The 20,437-nt window shown below is 30.6% G+C and overlaps 1 pseudogene across 1 annotated transcript; it reads left to right on the top strand.

Annotated features, from left to right (window-relative positions):
* Positions 1-5,958: 5,958 nt before the first annotated feature.
* LOC149189306 ((R)-mandelonitrile beta-glucosyltransferase-like) lies at positions 5,959-11,818 on the top strand (annotated as a pseudogene). Its single transcript, XR_016255881.1, has 3 exons — positions 5,959-6,662; positions 9,321-10,300; positions 11,223-11,818. The product of XR_016255881.1 is annotated as a (R)-mandelonitrile beta-glucosyltransferase-like (transcript).
* The last annotated feature ends 8,619 nt before the right edge of the window (positions 11,819-20,437 follow it).

Genomic DNA, 20,437 nt, shown 5'->3' on the forward strand with positions numbered 1-20,437 from the left:
ATGAAAGGTTTTTTCACTTATGTAGGCATTGGTGAATTCTCAAAACACCTTGGGATGAAAGATTTTGTCACCAATAATAGGAAGGTTGAAGATAAAAAAACATTTTCTCTTAGATTGTCCATCTTATATTCACATGAAAGAGTTTGCCACCAAGCCTAGGAGGGTTGAATCTTATACTCACATTAAAAAACTTTCTCTTAGATTGTCTATCTTATAGTAAAATTCATCTTCTCCTAGATTGTCCATCTTATAATCACATTAAAGCACTTTCTCTTAGATTTTCCACCTTATACTCATGTTTAATCCCATTCAAGCTTACAGGAATTACTAGTTAGGAATTCAACTTGATCAAAATTTTCAACACAGTCTAACATGTCTTCAAATACTAGAACTCATGTGGAGGGGGAATTAAACCTGCTAGCTACCACTAGAGCTATTGTCCTTTAGCAACCTTATTAACATTTTAAGTCATAAAAGATATGGTGATTTGGAAACCTTCTCCCAGTTCTTTTTGGCCATATAAAAAAGATGTCAAAGAACCCTATTTAATCTATTACCTTCTTAAGGTCTCATAGACTATATAAGCCTTAGTGGGCATTAATCATCATACTCATCTTCACTATACATCCAAATTATCATTTCACTCCTCTTAATATTATTATAATAATACCATAAATTTTTATTCCTATTTTTATATATAATAATTGAAGCACTGTATAATTAATCTTTTATTTTTAAAATTTTTATATTACTTTTAATTTATCTCTAGATTATTACTTTAATAATAATTATCATTAAAGTATAACAAACTTAAATAATTTTTAAATCCTAAACCTTCAAGAAATTAAAAACATATAATTTAATTATGAACGAGAAATAATTACATAATATATATAAATTTTTATATGATTTTTAAATTTTTTAAAATAAGACAATAGTTATAATGAAAGTATTTAATGTCATTGTCATGAATTTTACAACATCTTAATCACATATTGGAAGTCAATATTTTCATACTTCCCAACTTATAACTTCTTTAATCCACTTTGTGTGTGTGTATATATATATATATATATATATATATATATATATATAAATTATTTTTTTAATTTAGATGACTTTTCTTCATATAGTTAAGATTATATATATATATATATATATATATATATATATATATATATATATATATATATCGTAATTTTTCTAACTGGAAAATATCATATGCACTGAGATCCAGAAATAACTTTCTCAAACCTAACTTACTCCATCCTCGATTTATGTGTTAGCATAGGACCCACAGATAGTCCAAATTCCATGTCTTGAACTCCACATTAAATGGAGCCAGGACAAAGGAGAAATATTAAATGTCACAATCTATCGGGTATAGAAAAAGTTATGTTGTAAAAGTTTTCTGACAATCAACAATTCTCTTAATAACTGCAAAGTTTGTCTATTCAAAGAGTGACAGAAATGGTGGGCCCGAGAATCAATGTATGCAAGTTAAGAGAACCCTAAATCGAGATAAGGTTTTCCCTTTTATACAAATACAACCAACTATAATAAAATTGGAATAGGATTAACTATTAAAAAACGACAAAACAATATATGGTTCCTTTTCCCTTTAACACACTCTAGTGGGATGTATTTTCAACTTTGGACAATTTTCTGTATGTTAAAGGGAACACAAAACAATTTGATTTAAGTCAGTAGGTTATTTATGTTTTACAACTATATATTTTAATTCCTCAATCTCTTGGAATCCCTAGTTGTCCCAATCTGGGATCACATCCCTAACTGCCTCTATCATTGGTTTGTTGTGCATAAATCTCTCGGGACCCTTCCATTTTTTCTCCTATGGGGAGTCTGGAGAGCACCTAATGCACTGATCTTTGATTCCTCCCAGTCCCCTGTCTACAGAACTAATTCTTCGATCGTGGCCCTCTTTAAAGAATTTTCTCCTAAGCCCTTTCCTTCTCCTCACCCATCTCGCCCCTCCTTTGATATTTGGTCTTCCTTTCTAGTTGGCTTCTTTGATGGAGCCAGTTCCTTTGGGTCATGTGGTTGTAGAATGATCATTTATTTGGAACCTCATCACCTCTTCATATTCCTTTGGTTTGGTGGACAGGGTTCAAATAATAGGGTTGAGCTTTTGGCCATATGGGGCACTTTCTATTATGCTTCCTGGATTAGATTGACAAGAATTTCCATGTTTGGGGACTGTAAATTTATTATCAATTAGGCCAACAACCGATGTATACTTCAGAAATTGAATCTTCTCTCCTGGCAACAACAGATCAAAAGTATATCTCAATCATTCATTCAGATTTCCTTCTCTCAAATCTATCATGAGCACAATAAGGAAGTTGAAAGTGTGTCCAAAATCAGATGTTATACCTCATTGGGCTCGATCCACTTCCAATAATTCATCTCAGACTCTCTTTTTTTCTTGGGAAAAATCACCTACTAACTCTTCTCCTATTCCATTTTTTAGCTAGGCTTCCTACTTTTTGGCCCTTAGCATTTTTTATTATTGGTGCTTTCTCTTGATGTTGCTTTCTAGTACATGTTCACTACAATATTATTTCCTTTTTGTGTAGACATTGGATGTGGAGTTGATTATTTCATTGTATCAATAACTTTGTTGTTATGGATAATCTTCATGTCTTTGTTTCTACTTTTTGCTATTGTTGTTATTTTAGGAGGATACATATATGTTGCTTAGGCTACACCCGAGGAATTTCACAAAAGATCATCTATTATCCAATGGGAAGGATGACTCTTGCAATTTGTTTTTCTTATTTTAGATGCATAATTAATTAGCTACAATCTAGAGAAAATCATAATCTTTTAAGAAAGACCTAGTCTATTAGGTGATGCCTTGAATTTCTAGACATATAGTGTCAGATGGCAAGCCAATGGTCAAATCAAATTTAAGGTTCCTCAGATTTTATGTGGATAAACTTTTTAAAATCTAGGAACCCATTCAAATTTAATGATAGAAGGAATATCTCTTATAATAAACACTTTTTAATTAAAAAATATACAAAAGGACTAATTCATTGTGATTTCAAAAAATCTCATCAAATTTAAGTAATCTTCTTAAATTTAAAGAAGGTTTATCTAGTATACCTAAGGTATATTATAAGAAATATTATCATAATGCAGTGAATAAATATGATGTAACAATTGTTCTATAACTAACAAATATTACATATTAATGATTATATTATCTAATATCTGTCATATGTCTTTTGTTACATAATACTTATTTATTACATTACAATCATAAATTTAATAACATATCTAAGGTATATTACATTTTTTGAAATAATTAAACTGTAGCTAATGGTTAAGGACATGTGTTTTTTTAGGGTAGTCAAATATTCAAATCTAAAAGGGGTTTCCCATATTCACATTTATTTTATAGTAGAGCCAAATTGATTGAAATATTTTATTTATAATCTAACTATTTATTTATTTATTATTAATATTTTTTAAATGCCACATATTAATTTTATAGTAAGAATCGAAATAATTGCACACCTCTGAAATGTTCAAATCTAAAGAGGTTTTCCCATATTCACATTTATTTTATAGTAGAACCAAAATGATTGAAATATTTTATTTATAATCAATTTTATTATTTTATCATTAATATTTTTTACACGCCACATATTAGTTTTATATTAAGCATTGAAAGAATTGCACACCTCCCTTTTAATTTTTTTATTAGGAATTCTTGTTAAGAAATTATTTTTTTTCACTTTCAATATATATAATTATTTTCTTCCATATATATAATAGTATAGATATTTAAATAGTTTATCTAAATCTTGTATTGAAACATTTTTAATAAGTATAAAAATTATACACCTTCTACACTTAAAACTGGAAATATATTCTCTCTCTCTCTCTATATATATATATATATGTTTTACATTGATATAAAATTTTGTTATTTCATATTAACATCTTAATATTTTACTTGTAGTTGTGTGTGAGTCTAAAATACTTTTACATCTTGTAAGTTGTAATGTAATTTAATTCATTTTTGTTTATAATTATAGTTGACCTTATTTTTTTATTTAGAAAATAGTTCATTTTCCTTTTTGTTTTATTTTTTTTTCACTTTTAATTATTTCTATCATTTTTTTTAAGTTGACAAAAAATTATGTTATTCATAGGAACATCCAAATATTTTATTTATGGTGAAATATTCTTACCACACTTTCTGAGTTATAATATTGACACACACTGAGAGTGATATTGTTGATATAGTAGAATGCTTCATAAATATAACCAAAAGAGCGCTTCATAAATATAACTAAAAAAACTAATGCACAGATTTACTTGATTAAGCATGTATAAAAAGGTTATGGGTCAACTTTAACTTAAGAAAAAAAGGAATTATAAATGAATGTTATAAATAATAATGAGGAACTTACATGGTGGAAATGATAAGAATTGGAATAATTTCAAATCCCTAGGAAATTGGTGGGTTGGGAACCACTTAATATAATTTTTTAAATTTATTAAAAGTAATGGACTATTTTGCTAAATAAAATTTGCTATATAAATGATTGTTATAAATAATAATGAGAAACTTATTATGGAATAACTTATTAGAATTGGAATAATCTCAAATCCCTAAAAAATTGGTGGGCGGGGAGCCACGTGGCAAAAATATAATCTTTTAAATTTTTAAAAAGTGAATGCAACCTAAGGAACTTTTTAATACACTATAACCAGTTATAAACATTAAGTCTAAACTTATGCTGAGCATATTCCCTTGAGAATCAATCTAGGCCCTCTATTAAAAAAATCAACAAATCGTCATCCTCCTTAAATTGAAATAAGAAGCCTTCAACAATAAACCAAATAAATATCTTTATTTTTGTTTTTAACTATAGTTGCTACTGTTTTTTATTTAGAAAATATTTTATTTTTATTTTAAAAAGAAAAAAATTACACATTTTCTTAAATACAAAATTTTTTGCAACACTAATTTAGAGAAAAATGAAAAAAAAAATACAAATTTTATAAAAAATAATATTATTTTTTTAAATTGATAATATTTAATAAATTTTAAAAGTATAAAACTATCTAAATAAAATTTCTAAAATAAATATAATATTAATAACAACTAAATCTTAATAACCACCCATTAGTAAATAATACTAATATTTATAATTTTATTTTTAATTACCACTTTTCCATAAATCAATATTCGATATTAATGGTTATTTAAATTTTAATAATTAAAAACAAATTAATTGATTCTACCTCTGAGTACCGTGAATGAGCGAACAACTTAATCGTGTGTGATAAATATATTTTTTTAAAGTAATTTCAATGCGTTAACCATTTTGCTGTGCATTTATTCCATTGCACATGCTGGCATCTGCCCAGTGCTGTAGCTGTGTACGTTGAATTTAATTCCATTCCTCGTGCTGTCGGCAGAACGACGTTGAGACAACGACGGATGTCAGATGTAGCTCAAGCTTCTGGTTGCAAAAATTTTCAGAGATAAATAATTGCATTAATGAAGATCAACATCTGTTTCTATAAACGGACGCGCAAAAGTGGGTCCAAATAACCACGTAAGAATGTTAAGTGAATCTGCAATCGAGATAAGGGCGCTCTACAACCATACCTATTTTTGGCAATTTTCTCTACAACCTTATCAGTAAAGGAGAACTTTCTTGGCAGCATTAAGGGCCGCCATGCCTTTTTTTTTTGGCAATTTTCTCTACATCTTTATCAGTAAAGGAGAACTTTCTTGGCAGCGTTAAGGAGAACTTTCTTGGCTTACCTGATAAACTGACAATGACTCCAGAGGTCGACAAGAATCACACCTCCTCGCCACCAACCATTCAGTGGATGACAAAAAACAAGTTGAAGTAGATGACGATAACGAAACCTTACCAATCAATCATTTAAAACCTGGTTTGCAATTTTCTTTACAATGCTTTCTCCATTGCCCATACAAGAAGTGAGCGTATTGCTCTAATTGTATAATCCACTATAGAAGGTGCATGAGTAACAGTTCAAATCCACAGTCGTAAACTCTGCTAGTGGATTAAGGGAAGACAAACTGATAATGTCTGCCAATATTGACATGGATACGTTCGACCAAAAGGGGAAGCATGATCTGCACGCAGTAATTGTGCCATTTCCTGCACAAGGTCATATAAATGTTTTCATGAATTTGGCCCAGCTTCTCGTTATTAGGGGAGTGTTCGTTACTTTCGTCAATACTGAGTGGATACACAAACGCATGATGGAAGCTTCAAAAGATGCTAATTCTCTTGTTTCCAGAGACCACCCTGAGTTGGAGCAGCGAGGACGGCGACTTCAATTTCTGTCTATTCCTGATGGCTTACCGCCTGACAATGGCCGCACTTCCAACTTGGGCGAATTATTTGTTGCACTGCAAAAGTTATGCCCCGCGTTGGAGGACATCCTTAGAGGCGCTGAAGAGAAATCACCATCATATCCACCAATCACATTCATCGTCACAGACGCCTTCATGTCTTGCACGGAACAGGTCGCAAGCAATATGAAAGTGCCGAGGGTTATCTTCTGGCCTATATGTGCTGCTTGCTCCGTTTCTCAATGCTACGTCAACTTACTTCTTTCCGAGGGACATATTCCAGTAAATGGTATGTTTCTCTATTTGCTATCTGTATGTATATAGATTCTCTCAATGCTATGCGAACTTCCTTTTGCCCCAGAGATAGATTCATCCTCAAATTAAATAGATATAAAAATATTTTTATTTTAATATTATTTTTTAATGTTTCGAAATTCATTAAGAGATATAATTAGAATTTTATATATTCTTCAATAAATTTTCGCTAACAAAATATATAATTACTAATTAATTTCTAAATAAATTTTATATTTTATTTTAATTTTTAAAGTTGTATATTAATAATATTATTAATTTATTTTATTAAGGAATTTAGACTTCTGTGATCCATAACATTGTTTAGATAATCTTCGGCAAAATCACATAATCAATCTTTTGACGACACGTTTCGAACCAACCAGTGTGGTGTGGTTCATCGTCAGGACAACTTGTCCTGACGATGAACCACACTGGTTGGTTCGAAACGCATCGTCAAAAGATTGATTATGTGATTTTGCCGAAGATTATCTAAACAATTTATTTTATTTTAATTTTTAAAGTTGTATATTAATAATATTATTAATTTCTAAATTCAGACTTATTTGATCTACAATGAATTAAGGAAAAACTTTAGTTAGAAATCACACAAGAAATATTTTGAACCAAAGTGTCGGCGACATGAAAAGATAGAACATGACAATGTAAAGATTCTCTTATTTAATTTCTACACTACATTACTGATCTTTTATATATTATTATATATTATTATTTTGATATTAATATAAATATTTAAACATTTTTAATATAAATATAATTTTTATTTTGATATAGTTTTTTAATGTTTTGAAATTGTTTGAAAAAATGTAAAATATTTATGAAAATAATTTAAAAGTTTACACATTTTTGAATAAATCTTCACTAACAAAAATATATAATCATTAATTAATCTTTAAATAAACTTTATATTTAATTTTACCTTTAAAATTTCTATCAATAACATTATTAACATTTTATACCAAACATTTTTAATAATATATTTATTGAAAATTCCAAAAAATTAATAGTCATTTTATATCACATAAATATTTTAATTTAATAATTTTTTAACTCTACATTAATATTATTAATATTGATCTTTTATATAATATTTTTAATATTCATATAAAAAATTAAGTATATATTATATTATTTTATATCAATTGGAAAATTTTAAATAAAAATACCAGTGTTCTTTCCATATTAGATGAATATTTTATTTTAATATTTTTTCCATTTTTATTCTAATGAAACAAAAATTAGCATAAAACTTTCTTAAGTTATCATATGGATGGTTTAAATGTGATAATCAATAGGTGGATGTTGGGTTTTATCTTTGTGTAAAACTTTTATAAGTTATCGTATTGATTGTTTACTTGTGATAATGAAGAGGTGGCGTTGGGATTTATGTTTGTCTTGATGATTAAAAGATCAACCATTTTACTTTTCATATCTTTGAAAGAACATCCACATTCTTAATCCCAAAAATGTGTTCATGTTTTTTGTTTTCTTTCCAATAAAGACAAACATGTTTTCTTTCCAATAAAGGCATCCACATGTTTCTCGTTTTCTATGTTAAAAGGACAAATTAGCTTGCTTTATAGAAATAAATAATTGGTTTACTATGTTCATTGCTATATATATATATATATATAATTTTAATTTATATAATTATATTATTAAAAATATTAATATATAAATTTTATAAAAATAAAAATAAAATCTACATGTTTCTGGTTTTCTCCGTTAAAAATACAAATTATCTTTTTTTAAACAAATAAATAATTGGTTTACTATGTTGACTTACACATATATATAGATATATATAATATTTTAATTTACATAGTTATATTATTAAAAATATTAATATATAAATTTATAAAAATAAAAATATAATTAATATATATAAATTATTTTTAAAAATATAATTTTATTAATTATTATCTAATTTACTCGTTTTTTTAACAGTTTTGTTTTAGCAAAAATACACGCCTTTAATCATTAAACTTACTCAAACTGTATATAAATTATACAATTTTACATTTTCAAAAAAACAGAAATAAAAACCAAAACTTACACTTACGTTACTTTATTCCTCATTTCTTAATGCAACGAGACTATGAAAACTTTTTTAAGCAATAGTCTCCATGACCTGATGCTTGAGAGAGGCTGCTAAACAAGAAGCCTTAGAAACTCACAATGTCTATGGAACGTACGCACTGAACAAATTAAACCTTAGTTCGAAATTTGCTGTGTTAGGGCACACGAATTAAACATTAGTATCTTCTATGATTAAGAAATTTTACCTTTGAGTTTATTAAATTTTAAGAGGAATGAAAGAGAAATGCAAAGATTATTTATTATATTATTAATTAATATTAGGTTTAACCGGTAAATATTCTTGATTACCATAGGTGGAATTCTTTGAAGTTAGAGTCGGATATATCTCATAATACCTACACAGTAAAAGCTCTCGATTACTCTAGATGCAACGAAGTATTAGAGTTTGTTAGACATTGAAAATGAAAGTTAAAGGCGCATTCATATAGAATTTTTTAGATTCTTCCTATATATCCAGAATTATATCAGTCCATTGTTTTCATTTGTTCTGCAAATGTGTATTCCAACTAAACTTTTGTTTGTAACTTTTCAGTAACCGAAGCAAAAAATCCGAGAAGGCTCGTCACTTGCCTTCCTGGAAACATCCCACCATTGAAGCCAACCGACCTGCTATCCTTCTATCGCGCTCAGGATCGTCGGGATATTACTTTCAATGCGCTTCTGTATGAATCGCAGAAGCAAAGTAAAGGCGACTACGTATTGGTGAATACTTTCGAGGAGCTCGAAGGGAAGGATGCAGTGACAGCTCTCTCTTTGAATGGCTGTCCTGCTCTTGCCGTGGGACCTCTTTTCCTTCCCAATTTTTTGGAGGGAAGGGATTCGTGCAGCAGTTTGTGCGAGGAGGAGGAGGACAGCTGCCTGATATGGCTGGATATGCAACAGCCGGGATCAGTTATATATGTTTCATTTGGGAGCATCGCTGTAAAATCAGAACAACAGCTGGAGCAGCTGGCGCTAGGGCTAGAGGGCAGCGGGCAACCTTTTTTGTGGGTTCTCAGGTTGGATATCGCAGAAGGCCAGGCTGCGATTTTACCTGAGGGTTTTGAAGAACGAACAAAGGAACGGGCAATGTTTGTGAGGTGGGCTCCGCAGGTGAAAGTCCTTGCCCATGCTTCGGTGGGATTATTCCTTACACACTGTGGATGGAACTCTATGTTGGAGAGTATGGGCATGGGAGTTCCTGTGGTGGGATTCCCATATTTTGGCGATCAGTTTCTCAACTGCAGATTCGCAAAGGCTGTGTGGAAGATCGGCCTGGATTTTGAAGATGTAGATATGGATCACCAAAAGGTTGTCATGAAACACGAGATTGAGGATGTTGTGAGGAGAATGATGAAAACAGCGGAAGCAAAAGATGAGAGACAGCGTTCTCAGACTCAAGGACTGCGCAACAAAGGCTGTCCTCCCGGGAGGGTCTTCTTTCCTGAATTTGAACACTTTCGTTAAAGACATGATGATGAGTAAAAGACTCCCATCCAAAAACAAACCGATGTGATTTGGATTCTAGAATAGGTAAGGAAATGATTGGGAGAATCGAGAATAAGCTACTGAACGCTATTAAAAGTTTTTTTAAATCTATGAATATTTTGAATGTAGTTATTTTTTTTTATTTTTATAGTGTCACATTTGTTAGTTTGTATTGACTTTTAATAGATTTTAAAAATCATATTAGTGTAAGTTGTTCCCTGCTCACTAATTTTTTAGGTATTTGAGATTATTTCAATTCTAATATGTTCATATTCTACTTACACTGGGAATTTAATATAAGCAAATTTTACTTAATAAAATAAGATGTGTAATTTTTTTTTCTCAAGTTAAATTAGATTTTTGCTGGGTGTCTCCCTGCCCACCAATTTCCTAGGGATTTGTGATTATTAGAATTCTAAAAGTTCATATTGTAAATAGATGGGTAAATTAATATATAATCAAATTTTAGTGACTAAAATAGTCCATTTTACAATAAGATGTGTAATTTTTTTTATATATACATTATTAATAAGTAAATGTGTGTGTTAGTAAACCATTTTTAGTGTTCTACAAATTTATTTTGTTATATTTATGAAACCTTAGACTATATCAACCACATTAATATTTTTAATGTAATTATATTAATAAATATAATCATGTGAATCTATTTCTTTAAACTAATTATCTGGTTTAGAAATTAAACTAAAAGAAATAAAAACATAAAAAAAAAAGATTTTATAGATCAGATATGAAGTATTATAATCATTATTTCTATGTTTAAATTATTAGAAATAACCATAGGATTTAATGTTGCAAAGAATTCTTTGGAAACTGGATGTTTTCAGTAACTGTAAGTTGTAATTTAAGTGGATGATCATATCTTTCCTGTGGTTATAAGTATAGAATATTCTTAGGTTAAAGAAGTATAAAATCGTTTTCTGATAGTGCGATCTCTGTATCATTTCAGAGCCGTGGAATGTGTGTACAGAGCGAAGCAGCATTGAGCTTGTGGAAGCGGAAGCCGTGAGGGTATGTGTTTGTAATGGCTGTCAACAGCAGAAATTTGAATCCAAATAAACTCAGCGGAAATCTGCGCCCATTGTTAACTCAGCAATTGAAGGAACAATAGGTGTGAGTTGGCGGCATACGCCTATAGCTCGTGTTAAATGAAGTGCGTGTGGATGGAAACTGCGTGGGGATGACCTCATTACATTGGGAAAAATAGTTGTTAATAAGCCGTCGCTTCAATTATCATGTCAAAGCCATGGAATTGCTGAGCGTGATCTGACGAGAGATTTGATTCTTTTCGCTGGTGGAAGTGTTTGTTCGCATTGAATGTTTAGAGTACATTCCAGACGTCCTGGGAGAGGTGGATTTGGAGCAAACGTTTTCCTGCAAAATTTTCTCTATGAAACCTAAGGAGGCCAGTGGACATAGGATTAGGGACATATGGCTTTTTCCAATAGAAGAAGGAAGTAGCTGTAGCAGGGCATCAACCAGAAGCGATACTAAGCAAGGTTTCAAATTACTGTTGTGAATAAAGTTTGTGTTTATATGGTGCTATGTGTCTTGTTCATCTTGTGATCTGAGTTTGAGTTAGCAGCCATCGTTTTTGGCATTGTGTCGAATCTGCTAATATAGCCATGTTGTCAAATGACAAATGAGATGATAAATGAGTTGTGAAGTGTAGTAAAATAAGATTATATTATAAATGAGATGTCAAATCTAGTAAAATTATATTTGTGTTATTTTGTAAGTTTATATTTGTCTTAGAAAATAAGTTTAACTTTTATGGAAAATGTAGAAGTGGAGTATTATTTATTAAATGAGAAAATTATGTAAATTAGAACATTGAATTGTAGATTTTAATGGAAGACTACAATATTTGAAGATAAGTGAAAGCACTCTGGAGCTACAATCCCTGTAATTCAAGATTGGGAGTGATGAGAAAACAAAAAAAAGGTGCTATTGCCATGTCGATTAAGGATTACATTATCCTACACAATCGAGATTGCATAACATCAAAGGAGACATGCGACACTCTCAAAGGTTTGTATGTGATGAAAACCACAAACTGAATATTATATCTAAAAAGTAAGCTTCTTTCGATTAAAATGGAAGAAAATGAAAACATGTAATTTTATTACTAGAATTAAGGAGTTGAAAGACAAATTTAGTGACATTTGTGAGATAATATCTAGTGCAGATTTGGTTATTGCCACATTAAATGGTATGCATATCAAATGCTTATGACTATTCTTGTAGCCAGAGAGAAGGCTCCTACTTTTTATGAGTTGGAAGGTATACTTATGCAATAAGAAAAATGGAGAAGAATTCTTAATAAGAGATATCCCAATTCATATGTAGCATTGGTAGCTAAAGGGAAGCAGTCTTTCAAAGGAAAACATTGGGCGAAAAATGAAGGAAAAAATCCATAGGGAAAATCATTTCAAGGTGATCCCATCACCAAGGTAAAATGCCGATTTAAGTAGACATGATGCGTGATATTTATGTGGAAAACATGGTCATTTTGCTAAGAATTGTTTGAAAAGAAAGTATGATTAATTTAGACAAATAAGGCATACATGAAATTATGTTAACAAAGATGATAAAATGAACCATGATTTCATGAACCTTAGATTGTTTGTCTCCAATGTTGCTTTATCAACAAAAAATGATGATGACCACGCTTGGTTCATTCATTTTGGTGCTTCAATTTACATGTTATGTAAAAGAGATTGGTTTGATAAATACCACAGAGACAATAATGGTGCTCATATCTATTTAGGAGACAATAAATCACATGAAATTATATGACATGGAGATATAAGTGTTACTATTCCTAACGGACAAGAAACAAAAATTCATAATGTAATATATGTTTCAGGATTAAATAAGAAGTTATAGTTTTTATTATTACAAATCAACACTTAAAAGTCAAATTTGTTAAATCACAATATATGCTAAAGGATATGCACGAAAACTACAAGGTTGTTGCAATAAGATTTACAGTAGGATGATTATACAAGTTGGATGTAACAAAGAAAGGTCATCAAGCATTGTCATCAACAAACATGTTAAATGAAGAACTTTGGCATCAAAGGTATGGACATTTGAATATTAATGACCTAATTTTACTACAAAAGAAAATGATGATAGAAGGTCTTCCAAATATTAAAAGTCAACACATCAAATGTTAAGGATGTGTACGAGAAAAACAACATATGGAAGAATTTCTCGTGCATACTAATAGAAGAAAACCTGAAATTATTAAATGAGTGCATATTGATATATGTGGCTCTATGCAAACAAGGTCACTTGGTGGAGCTTCTTAGTTTATTCTATTTATTGATGATAGCACTAGATATACATGAGTATAAATTATAGGAAATAAAAGTGATGTGCTTGAATACTTTAAAGAGTTCAAGAATATAGTTGAAAAACAAACAAGAAGAAGCATTAAAATTCTTCGATCAGATAAAGTAGGTCACTACACTTCAGGAGATTTCATCAAATATTTCAAGGATTTTAGAGTTCTACAACAATTTATAGTACCACATACATATAAGAAAAATGGAGTATCTGAGAGGAGGAATATAACATTAGTTGAATGTGCTCATATCATGTCGAAAGGTAAAGGAATTTTTAATAGCTTTTGGGTTGAAGCCAACAATATCTCTTAAGAGTAGAAAGCCCACAAAATTTCTTGAGCACAAAACACCATTTAAAGAATTTTATGTTTTTCAACCTAAATTTAGTCATTTGAAAATATTTGTACGTAAGGAATTTTCTCATAGTCATAAGGAAGACATGAGAAAATTTGATGTCAAAGCTATCAAAGAAATTTTCATTGGTTATTGTACAGAACAAAGAACATACAAAATGAATGATCCATATACTCACACACTTTTGCAAGCAGAGATGTTATATTTCATGAGCATGTAGATGAAAAAATAAAAGAGGATGAACATAGTGTAAGGCATCATTCTCATGAAAACGACAAAGAAGAAGAAGAAGTTGTTGACTCATCTAAAAATAAAGGCAACATGGATATCCCAAAAGGCATTTCAAGAAGTCAACACAAACAAAGAAGCGATGAAGGTACTCCAAAAAAAAGCATGAAATGAGAAGGAACTCCATAGCGACATGAGCCACTAAGAAGATAAATAGAACAAATTTAAATGCCTATGTAGTATAAATATTATGCTTTAACGGCTCAAGTGATGATTGTTGTCAAGCCTTTGAATTTTGAACAAGTTAAAAATCATAAAGAATGGATGGATGATATGAAAGAACAATATCATTCTATACTGAAAAATGAAACTTGGGAATTAACAAAATTACTTGAAAGAAAAATTCCTATAGGATCAATGTAATAGGCCATGGTTTACTTCCTATGTAAATAAATAAAAAATAATAACCATGGTCATGAGACACGTATTCGAAGTTGAATGTTGGGCAAAACATAGTGACTGCGATCACTTGTGATTAATAAATGGCTATGGAAATCGAAAAAGGCATTGGCAAAGGAAAGGTGGCATTAATTGATATTTTATTTATGAAAATAATGGAAAATAGGAGAAAACGGAGATGAAAGGTCACATGATTGCATGAGGACATTGAAGGTAAATTAAGGAAAATTGATGAAAATAGAGGCCTCAATAATAAAAAGGCTTCTAGGGATCAATTCACAACTTTTTCTAGTTGAAGCTTTTGTTAGTTTTAGTGTGGAGCTCTCTCTTTGTTCTCTCTCTCTCATACTCTTGCACACTTAGAGAAATATTGGAGCATTGTTGGAGAACTATATTTTTCATTGGATTTGGAGAAAGAAGGCAAAGGAAAGTGGCAAAGCGTAAGGGAACTAGTAGATCATAAGATATAGTTGGATTTATTTGCATGTAACAAGTTTCATGTGTGGTTATCCTTGTTGATCATGGATGCATGGTATATGCATGTTATTATCTAGTTATGATCCGTCGTTTGGATGGATGATTTCCTAGATATCCATGGTGTTGTGGGTTTTTCCACTTGTTGTTTTTTATTGGTGCTCGTGTTCCTTATGGTTATTGGTTGACTTACTAGTTCTTGGAGCTGTTGGTTGGAACAAACACTTTGGAGGCCTAGAACAACTTGGGTTGAGTTACTAGTCCTCAAGCCTAGGTTGGAAACACACTCTGGAGCCCATAGTGGGTTGAGTTTATAGTCCTAGAGCTAGGTTGGAAAAAGGCTCTAGAGCCCTCAAAGGCTATGACTTAAGTTATTAGTTCTTGGAGCTGTGGTTGGTACAAATGCTCTAGAGCCTTGGACAACTTGGGTAGATATCAATCTAGTTGGTGTTAGTGATATCTAATCGTTAGGTGGAACCATAGGTTGAGGGTTGAGGTGGTTAGGACTCTGGAAGCATTGTTTTGTTTTTCTTTGTTTATTCCATGAGATCCCACCTTCAGGTTTGGAATATGGCGTGGGTGTGATTGGTTGAAAGAGATATTTGGTTCAACAAAGTCTATGGTTGGGTGGTATGTGGAAGTCACTGAATTTAATGGAATTTGAATATGTTAATAAGAGCTCGTTTCCTCTTGTATCTTCATGAGTAATTGTGCTAGTTATTATGTGGTTTTGATGGTCGTTCTATCATGGTTACTATTCTTATTATATGTTGATTATAAGTATGGTTTCATAATAGGTTCTAGTTATGGCTCTTGATATGTTTTGCTTGTTGATGAATGGTTAATGAATGCATGGGCTAATAAATGTTATTGCAACTATTATGAGAGGACATTATACCTTCTTGAAGATTCTTATATAAGTATGAGGCCCCTATGTTTAAATGTGCATTCATGACTTGTACACTAGTAAAAAAAGATGAAATTAGTGAGTAGGTGACTGAAAAATTTAGTCACCGCAACTTTTCCAAGTGAAACACTACAAAACATGAGAATTCTTAAGTGACGAACTAAAAACAACTAACATAAACAACTAATTTAGTCTCAGGTTAAAATATATGACTAGCTAATAAGTAGTACAACTAAAATGACTAACATGAATGACTAATTTAGTCTAGTAACATAAATACAATTACCTAACAAGTACTACAATAATAGAAATCAATTGTTTATGTTAGTCATTTTAATTGTGTCACTTCAACAATCTAAAATTTCAAGTGACAGGGGATTCAAAGGATGTTATAGACTGGATGAAAGGTTATATCCTTTGATCACATTCACAGAGAATTAAATTCAAAGGATGACATATTATCCAAAATGAGAGTGGGCTTACAACTGTGTCAAACACAATATGAAGAATACCTATAAAGAGAAGTGTTTATTAATTAGTAGAGGACACATTTCACATAGATGAAGACTTAACTTTTCATGCATATCTACATTTTTTATTATCATGTGCATATCTATTGAACTTATGATACTTGTTTTTAACTTGGACATCAATTTGTTTATCTAGTTTGAACACCCATTATAAACATAGAAGTACTGGACTTTTATGAAATTGTTTTGAATACTATGGGGATTTTGATATTACTCGAACATTAGATGTTGCACACATTACAATATCATGTCATGCATGTGAAACCGCTTTAATATATGTTACATGATGCAAATTACATCTTTGCATTAATGTTAATACAAAAATGACGTTTTTTTCTTATTGGATTTTTTTTTTTTTTTTTTTTTTTTTTTATGGCATTTCCCACCACCTTACCTATTAGAAAAAATTACATAGGAATACATGTAACTACAATAATATTTACTTAGCTGCTAAAGATGGTTTGACTTCATAACAGTGATTATCATTGTTTGTATTCTTGGTACCATACGTCAATGTTGGGCTTCCATGATGGTGTTGTGATATTGGCTAGCATTCCTCATAATAAACATGTTAACTCCTAGGTGTGCACACAACTTGTTGAATGTGAATATGGGCTTTGAAACTTGGTAGACACAATGTTGTATGTGTTGTATGAAAGGTTGTCGAGGTTTCAAGACACTACTTTAAATCTTATAAGAACATTGTGCTGCCCCTTAAACCCTATGAGAAACACTCCATGCTTTGGTATTGATTTGCAAAAATAAATTTCATGAAAAATACATGTTTATAATTTATGAAACACTATACATCAAATACATGTAATTATGCTAAAATCATATGAAATATCCAAATATGATTTTCCTCATAAAAAATTCAAATACATATTATAATACTAAAATTACACCTAATATCCATTTTCATAGTGATTCCTCTTATACAAAAAAATAATACCATAAACAATTATCGTCAAACTTGATCTCTAAATTCTATAGTAAGTCCCAACTCTCTAATGGAAGCTTTGTAGACAAGTCCAAATTATGTCATAGAACCTCTTTGGAATGGTGACTTCAAAGGAAAACCAATGAAAAAATTGAAGGTGGGCGAATTGACTTTCCAACCATAGCCATCAATTTTGAATACTAACCACATAACAACTAAAATTATTTTCCAATAAAAAAGATGGCATCCAATTGACATTCCATTCATAAAAATAAATTTCTAATATAAACGACATAACAATTAAAATTAGTTTGCCAATAAAAAATAAAAATAAAAAATGGCATCCTCTCTAAAAAATGGCGGTATTTTTTTTTAAAGCTACTATAGTAGGAATGTTTGAATAGTTTTTTATGGTGGAAATGTATATGTAATGGAAAACCCTAGGCACCTATATCCTTGAAACGCTCAACCCATATTTTTAAAACTTCACAACTATAACCTGACAAAAATTTGTATTTATTTTTCATGTCAAAATTTCAATTTTTTTTAGATGAATTTGAACGCTCGTTAGGGCATAAAAAAATTTGAACGTTGACAGATCACCCTCCACATGGGTGGCTCCCCTAGGGAACAAAAGATCATTGCTGGGATCTAGAAAAAACCACAATAGGTGTATATTATTCATACAAGTGAATAATTTAAATAATCACTTTACCTTTTTAGCTACCAAAAATATATAAATATTTACAAAAGAGTTGAGCATGCATGAAAAAATAATTTCTCTACTGGAACACATAATAGTTTGATCTACTAGAACACATATTAGTATGATCTTTGCGCTTTGAGCACTGTGAGAGTTTATTGATCATTAACTTCAACATCCACCAATGGTTGCCAGGGATTTTACTAACAAGAATGTTGTATTCATAGAGCTCCAGGAAACACACAAAAACAAGGATCTATACATCTTTCCCATAGTTTTTCTTTTCAAATTATTTATGGGTAACTTATTTTTTTTGTGGGCACAAAAAATTTATTGCTGGTGCTAAAAAAAAATCGTTGTGGTTGCATTCCTTTTATCATTTAAAGAAAAATTTAATGTGATTTGGGTAAATTTGAGATCAGTTCTATATAGGTATGTGTGATTTCTTGTAGATCTCATTTATTCTGATGTTATTTTTATTCATGGTAGATGTGCTTTGACTGTAATACGATGAATACCACATGGGCATCACTCACTGATGGGATTTTCATCTGCCTGGATTGTTCTACTTCTCATTGTAGTCTTGTTGTTCACATTAGCTTTCTCATGGATGTATTTTAATCTTTACTACTCATATTGCAATGTATATTTCTTCATTTAGGCACTAAAATTTCTTAAGGTTGCTTGGCCATTTTGTGCTTCCTTCTTGTCTTTGTGATGTTTGTAAGCTAATTAATTGAAATAAAAGTAGCCTATTCCTTTTTGAGGGTTTTGTTGTCTTTGTGATGTCTTCTTCATAGAAATACTCCCTTTTAAGCATTTTGGAAGGCCCCTTTTTGAGGATTTTGTTTATCGTAAGTGCCATTATCTCCTTTTAATGTGCATTGAGTGGTACACTGAAAATTACTCTATTAAAAATGTATATCAAATATTTTGCACATCGACAAGATATTTCCTTATCACCACTCTCAACATATTCATTCAAAGAGTCTCTTATCTCCTTTTTACTTCTTCTACAGTCATGTAATTAGTGCCACCCCATCAATGTTCAATAATATATCCATGAAGAGGAATTGATAAATAGATTTTCTTTGCCTTCTTAATTAATTCAACTCCCTTTGAATCCTATTACAGATATTTCAATGTTTTGGTCAGAAAATCCAGAGGAATTATATCATAAACTACTTCATGAGGAACAAATAATGCTAAAATATCTATTTATTCAAGGATATCCAAGGGAAAGTCATCAATTGTGTCCAACGATTTGCTGAAACCTCTGCTAACCTACTAAAGTTAAAGACCAACACATTGCATCCACCTCCTTTTCCCACTCATACCTATCCATTTCCAAGGAGATAATATTTTCAAAAAAATAATGGTGATAGTAGAGACAACCAAAGATCAGTAGCTATTGCAGCAACATCATCAGTAGCAAAATATTCCCCTATTATTGATCCAACTTTTCCCTTGTATTCCTCGAAAGAATGAGATACAGTTTTACCCATCAATTGACAAGGTTCCTACTAGAGGAACAAATGATATTCCACTGTCAAGATATTCCAATCCACATAGGATTGACTCGATTTTCAAGATATTCCGCTCCACTAAGGGTTAATGGGGGCAGTTGACATGTCGATTCAAATCTTATTTCCATGATTTAGATATTGGTTCTGATTTTGTACAATATAATATTGAGGAGAAATTATTGAAAGTATTTATAGTGACATCAACCATAGCTCAGTGAAACATTTGCATTTGAAGCATTTGAAGGAATTATGACAGTCAATCTTGGGCAATAAGCTTGAAACTTGTGGAAGTGAATATAAATTCTTCTCTTAGAACTTCACTCAAAGTTGTTGGAATGTGATTGATGGGTTTTCACATTGAAAGATTTTAGTTGGTTTATGTAATTTATTTTAAGACTTCATCTAACATGCTTGAATTGACCTTGTTATGGTTGTAATTCATTGAACCAAAAATTTGTCACTATCATATTAGTCAGAATACTTCATATACAACCCTAGGAAGATGTATCTCCAAGCCTACTTGATGAATGTTTGATTCATGTATGACTTGTTGCTAACCATCTGTCGTATTAATGGGAGAAAACAAGAAAAATTCAACATATGTTGAGGGGATATGATATCTATATTGATCGAGCTGGCTGGGCATGAGATCGGGAAACTTAAGCATGTTCCCATTCCAATTCAATTATC

The sequence above is a fragment of the Pinus tabuliformis genome, chromosome 3_1 (genome assembly GCF_031772625.1).
Source record: "Pinus tabuliformis cultivar Carrire ecotype Pingquan chromosome 3_1, CPIR1, whole genome shotgun sequence".
Taxonomy (NCBI): domain Eukaryota; kingdom Viridiplantae; phylum Streptophyta; class Pinopsida; order Pinales; family Pinaceae; genus Pinus; species Pinus tabuliformis.